This window comes from Entelurus aequoreus, linkage group LG03, assembly GCF_033978785.1.
Source record: "Entelurus aequoreus isolate RoL-2023_Sb linkage group LG03, RoL_Eaeq_v1.1, whole genome shotgun sequence".
NCBI lineage: Eukaryota > Metazoa > Chordata > Actinopteri > Syngnathiformes > Syngnathidae > Entelurus > Entelurus aequoreus.
In genome coordinates, this window is record NC_084733.1 from 94,287,141 (window position 1) to 94,294,109 (window position 6,969).

General features: G+C 35.7%; 1 long non-coding RNA gene across 1 annotated transcript in view; it reads left to right on the forward strand.

The window, feature by feature from the left end:
• Positions 1–5,639: 5,639 nt before the first annotated feature.
• LOC133645891 (uncharacterized) overlaps positions 5,640–6,969 on the forward strand; it is a 2,292-nt gene continuing 962 nt past the window's right edge. Inside the window, exons 1-2 of the long non-coding RNA XR_009825215.1 lie at positions 5,640–5,700; positions 5,780–5,824. This is a non-coding gene — a long non-coding RNA (uncharacterized LOC133645891). The remainder of the gene's footprint in view (positions 5,701–5,779; positions 5,825–6,969) is intronic.

The following is a 6,969-nucleotide window of genomic DNA, read 5'->3' on the forward strand; positions in this document are numbered from 1 at the left end:
CTCCTCTCAGCTTCCATTGTCAACATGTCCAATGATAGTCACACTGGAAGTTAAGTCTTTACTTCCTGTTTACGTCTCCTTTTAGCTTCCATTGTCAACATGTCCAATGATAGTCACACAGGAAGTTAAGTCTCTACTTCCTGTTTACGTCTCCTCTCAGCTTCCATTGTCAACATGTCCAATGATAGTCACACAGGAAGTTAAGTCTTTACTTCCTGTTTACGTCTCCTTTTAGCTTCCATTGTCAACATGTCCAGTGATAGTCACACTGGAAGTTAAGTCTTTACTTCCTGTTTACGTCTCCTTTTAGCTTCCATTGTCAACATGTCTAATGATAGTCACACAGGAAGTTAAGTCTTTACTTCCTGTTTATGTCTCCTCTCAGCTGCCACCGTCAACATGTCCAGTGATAGTCACACAGGAAGTATAGTCTTTACTTCCTGTTTACGTCTCCTCTCAGCTTCCATTGTCAACATGTCCAGTGATAGTCACACAGGAAGTTAAGTCTTTACTTCCTGTTTGCGTCTCCTCTCAGCTTCCATTGTCAACATGTCCAGTGATAGTCACACAGGAAGTGTAGTCTTTACTTCCTGTTTACATCTCCTCTTAGCTTCCATTGTCAACATGTCCAGTGATAGTCACACAGGAAGTGTAGTCTTTACTTCCTGTTTACATCTCCTCTTAGCTTCCATTGTCAAAATGTCCAATGATAGTCACACAGGAAGTTAAGTCTCTACTTCCTGTTTACGTCTCCTCTCAGCTTCCATTGTCAACATGTCCAGTGATAGTCACACAGGAAGTTAAGTCTTTACTTCCTGTTTACATCTCCTCTTAGCTTCCATTGTCAAAATGTCCAATGATAGTCACACAGGAAGTTAAGTCTCTACTTCCTGTTTACGTCTCCTCTCAGCTTCCATTGTCAACATGTCCAATGATAGTCACACAGGAAGTTAAGTCTCTACTTCCTGTTTACATCTCCTCTTAGCTTCCATTGTCAACATGTCCAGTGATAGTCACACAGGAAGTGTAGTCTTTACTTCCTGTTTACATCTCCTCTCAGCTTCCATTGTCAACATGTCCAATGATAGTCACACAGGAAGTGTAGTCTTTACTTCCTGTTTACATCTCCTCTCAGCTTCCATTGTCAACATGTCCAGTGATAGTCACACAGGAAGTGTAGTCTTTACTTCCTGTTTACGTCTCTCAGCTGCCATTGTCAACATGTCCAATGATAGTCACACAGGAAGTGTAGTCTCTACTTCCTGTCCTTAGGAAGCTGCTGTGTGGGTCACCTGCACAGGTAGAAAAACCTTTGTTCCTAAGACCTAAAGTGCCTTTTTTGTTGTTTTGGAAAGGAAACCAGCAGAAAAAAAATTCTTACGTTGCCTTTTTTTCCTTCAAGTGTTTGTATCTCCACACTGGAGGGAGGGAGGGAGGGAGGGAGGGAGGGAGGGCGTCTCACGTGGAATACTTCCCTCACTACACTTCATCAAGTGTGACAATATTATCTACATCACCATTTTTATTCATCCTCATTCTACAAAATTGATGTCAACATATTTATTTATTTTGTAAACATTTTTTTAGGCCAATTTCTCTGCAACTTTAAGGTTTTCCAACCTGTTTTGAAAAAGTTCCATCATAATTATTATTGCAAATATTGGAATAATTCATTCTTAGTGTTGTTGTCCACGCAGCCAAGATGGCTGCACTCAGCATTTCATTATAATGATACTGCAAATGTTTAGGATGCACTCAGCATTTCATTATAATGATACTGCAAATGTTTAGGATGCACTCAGCATTTCATTATAATGATACTGCAAATGTTTAGGCTGCACTCAGCATTGGATTATAATGATACTGCAAATGTTTAGGCTGCACTCAGCATTGGATTATAATGATACTGCAAATGTTTAGGCTGCACTCAGCATTTCATTATAATGATACTGCAAATGTTTAGGATGCACTCAGCATTTGATTATAACGATACTGCAAATGTTGATATCCTACAAGACAATGTCATCAAAATAATACCAATTATTCCTTTAGACCTCTTATTTTGTGCAAAAGAAGTAAACCCAGCTACTATTGGCTCTCATTGTTTCCCATAAGTTGGTTACTCCAGGAGTAGATTTAGACCTCGCTCTTCAACACTTGTTAATGGGACTGTCTGTTCATGCAAAATGAAATGGCAACATTTTCTGGTCCACTTTTACTACGACTTGAATGCACGTCTTGCTTCTAACGAGCACAAGTCTCTGTGTTAGTGACACACAAAAAAGTGAAAGTTTGTATTTTTAAAACATATTTGTTTGCCTTTCATGTTTTTTGCTGACATTGCAAATGAGATTCTGGCAACTCAGCACTCAGACAGTCCTGTGGGGGAACCCACTCTAAAAATATGACTACAAAATTATAAAATTCCTTTTCAATTCAATAAAGTATTACATTTATTCATCTACAAATTGTTGAATTAAGATCAAACTGAATTTTGTCTTAAAATATTTTAATAATTGATAAATGTTCACATTAAAGTTAGATGTAATACATCATTTAATTCAAGTGTAATTTAATAATTTTGTATTAAAAAATGACAATTGTCTTGAATAAGTTATTAAATTAAAAACTGTTTTAATCCTTCAACTTGGATAATGACATACTCTTCCCCCCTCACTCCAGCACCACAGATAGATTGCAGTCCTTTTTTAATACTTTTTTAATGACATTAAAAAAGTATTACATTCCTTTTTAATTAAATAAAATATATTTAATCATTTATGAATTATTGAACTGAAATTGAATTTCACTTTTTATCCAAATGATTTAGAAATTACATTTAATACATTATTGAATTCAAGCGTGATTTAAATAATTTTATACTATACAATTACAAATGTCTTTAATAAATAATTTCAATTAAAAATGTAGATTGCAGTCCCGTGGGAAACACTGGCTCTAAAAATATGATTTTAAATGGTATTAAATTCCGTTTTTATTATATTCAATAATTTTTTAATTATTGAATTATTTTCTTAAAATGTAATAGTTTAAAATGTTTATAATTTATACATTTCAAAACGATCAAATTAAATGTAATGTAATAACTGTATATAATATTTAAATTGCCTTTAATAAATTATTCAAATAAAATTAAAGTTTTTTTAATCTAGTCGTCCTTAAATCAATGATACACAACAACGCTGATATTTGTGACAAGAGCATTGACAAATAAAACTAGTATCTCTCTGATACTGACACGACCCTTGGTATCGGCCGGGTTGGTATTTGTATCGACCCACCTCTCCTCCAGCATATGAAGGGATGAGGTGTAGATACGATATGGACAGCATATGAAGGGATGAGGTGTAGGTACGATATGGACAGCATATGAAGGGATGAGGTGTAGATACGTTATGGACAGCATATGAAGGGATGAGGTGTAGATACGATATGGACAGCGTGATGAGTGTAAGTACGGAAGTTTCCATCTGAGACGCAGTCTTTCTTTGCAATACCACCTGAATACTTTGACTGTGAGCCTAAAAAAAGGTGATTTAGTCGAAGAGGTTCCCCGTAAAGTTCCCGTCTGAAGTGTCCTTTTGTTTCCACGCACTTTGTCTTCGTTGACAAACATCAAGAAGCTTTTAAGGGTGGGAGTGCTTCTACTTCTCCAATGTACTTCTTCTTTTCACCCAAGAATAACTTTACAGCTATTCAATTTGTATCGTTGACTCCATTTTATAGCCACAATATTGAAATCCGTTGAGAAGTGGAAGATCAACTGATGTGTCGTCAGCACTTAATGGCACACTTTGTGTTCCAGCCCAAAGAAAAACCTTGTTCAGCCTTCATCTGCACCTCTTCTTTCTTTTCTCTAAATAGGGACAAATATTTCGATATACTACAAAAAAGTGTTTTTTTGATTTTATCTGGGAAACTCTTTGTAACAGATAAGTTATTTGTAAAAAAAAATAATAATAAAAAAAAAAAATCTATTCAGATTTTGGTGAAATTGTGGATTTGTGTGTTTTGTCCGTTCGCTTAATGTAGATGTATGTACTGTATATATATACGTGTATATAAATGTAGATGTATGTACTGTAAATATACGTGTATATAAATGTAGATGTATGTGTATATATACGTATATATATGCATGTAGAAGTATGTGTATATACATATACTGTATGTATTTGTCTATATACATATATGTATATGTACATATACGTATATGTATACATATATGTATGTATATCTATATATACGTATATCTATATATACATATATGTATGTATATCTATATATACATACAGTATATGTATATATACATATATGTATGTATATATATTAGGGGTGTGGGAATAAATCGATTCTCATTTTTAAAAAAATCGATTTTTATTTTGTATTATTTATTATTTTATTTTTTAATTAATCAATCCCAACAAAACAATACACAGCAATACCATAATGCAATGCGTCTGTGACGTCACGTGCTGTTATATTTGAACGTCGTATTAGTGGTTTATCAATAATTCTATAAAAAGAATAGATTCGAGTCGTAAAAGAGAATAAGAATATAACAATGAAAAAGGGGTAAAGTTTAAAAAAAAAGAAGTATTATCGTCACATTTACAACCACTTTTATCTTGTCATAGCAGTGATTGACACCAGGGGGCGCCACTTGCTCCCATCGCGCCATTTAAAAATATAAAAATGTTTGTACTTTTTAAACGAGGTCCTTAATTGAACTCTTTATCTGCAGACTAACAACGCAGATCATTGTACATCGTCAGTATTGTGAATTGATGTAAATAAAGCAGTAAAAAAGATGGATTTCTTTGCCATTTGAAGCTTCTGAGCACATCGTTTGGTTTTCTGTAAAGTTTTACAATATATTCTTCAATAAGAAAGTGACGTCTTCTATGTGCACCCTCAGATTGTTGTTTCCGGTAGTGACAGGAAGTGACGTCTTCTATGTGCACCCTCAGATTGTTGTTTCCGGTAGTGACAGGAAGTGACGTCTTCTATGTGCACCCTCAGATTGTTGTTTCCGGTAGTGACAGGAAGTGTCCTCAGGTAAATTGGCTCGGTTCCAAAATTATTTTGTGTCAGGAAGTTAATTTGAAAGCTTTTTAACAATTCTAAGGCTTTAATAAGGTGTCAAATATTACAATTAATAATGTGTCAAATATTACAATTAATAAGGTGTCAAATATTACAATTAATAAGGTAGGCTACGTCCTCTTTTCCCCGGACATGTCCTCTTTTGCGGGGATATCCGGGGTGTCCGGGCGGGGTTTCTTCAATGCCTCAAATGTCCGGCGTTTTGAGTTAGGGTTGCGTGTACCGGGTATTTTCAATGTACGTCCAGAGTTAAGAAGAGGTTAAACAAAACAAAGTGTGGAGGCGTGCGTGTAACACGGGTGGGAAATAAGACATATTTCCTCTCATGGCATCCCCTCATATTACCTGCGCCGTTTCCACCTTTAATCTCACGAGTTTAACACACGCGCTCACGTGACCCGCTGCAGCCTATCGCGTGACCCGCTTCGGTCTATCACGTGACCCGCTGCAGCCTATCGCGTGACCCGCTTCGGTCTATCACGTGACCCGCTGCAGCCTATCGCGCTCTAGAAGATCCACCGTCCCAAGATGGCTGCCAGGTGCGGTGGCTAAGCCTGGGCACATCTGAAGCCGGTATGTTTTAAAGTTGTCGTTTGCCTGCATATCGTAAAAACAACCGTCCAACATTTTACAACTAATTGTAAACTTATAGGTGCCGACCATCAGGGCGACGAGAGAGTGTTATTAAGCCGAGTTGGTAAGTGAATCTGTTTGCTAATAGTAGCTGCTAGCCGTACCCATGTATTGTCTATGGGCGGTTAGCATCGGCTTTTAATCCCGTTTCCTCCAATGTTTCTGATCCCATTGAATTTATATTTATTTCGAGTCTTTATTTTGGGTACTTACATATGGTGACTGAATGTTGTGGCGTTTTAAGGCCATGTGCACTTTTTATGCTACGGTAAAGACAATGAATGAACACTGTTACAGCCGTCATAGTGACGTCACTGTTATTGTTAATGTTACACCCGTCATAGTGACGTCACTGTTATTTTCTATTGTTTAATATTGTTCATGTTACACCCGTCATAGTGACGTCACTGTTATTTTCTATTGTTTAATATTGTTAATGTTACACCCGTCATAGTGACGTCACTGTTATTTTCTATTGTTTAATATTGTTAATGTTACACCCGTCATAGTGACGTCACTGTTATTTTCTATTGTTTAATATTGTTAATGTTACACCCGTCATAGTGACGTCACTGTTATTTTCTATTGTTTAATATTGTCAATGTTACACCCGTCATAGTGACGTCACTGTTATTTTCTATTGTTTAATATTGTTAATGTTACACCCGTCATAGTGACGTCACTGTTATTTTCTATTGTTTAATATTGTCAATGTTACACCCGTCATAGTGACGTCACTGTTATTTTCTATTGTTTAATATTGTTCATGTTACACCCGTCATAGTGACGTCACTGTTATTTTCTATTGTTTAATATTGTTAATGTTACACCCGTCATAGTGACGTCACTGTTATTTTCTATTGTTTAATATTGTCAATGTTACACCCGTCATAGTGACGTCACTGTTATTTTCTATTGTTTAATATTGTTCATGTTACACCCGTCATAGTGACGTCACTGTTATTTTCTATTGTTTAATATTGTCAATGTTACACCCGTCATAGTGACGTCACTGTTATTTTCTATTGTTTAATATTGTTAATATTACACCCGTCATAGTGACGTCACTGTTATTTTCTATTGTTTAATATTGTTAATATTACACCCGTCATAGTGACGTCACTGTTATTTTCTATTGTTTAATATTGTTAATATTACACCCGTCATAGTGACGTCACTGTTATTTTCTATTGTTTAATATTGTTAATA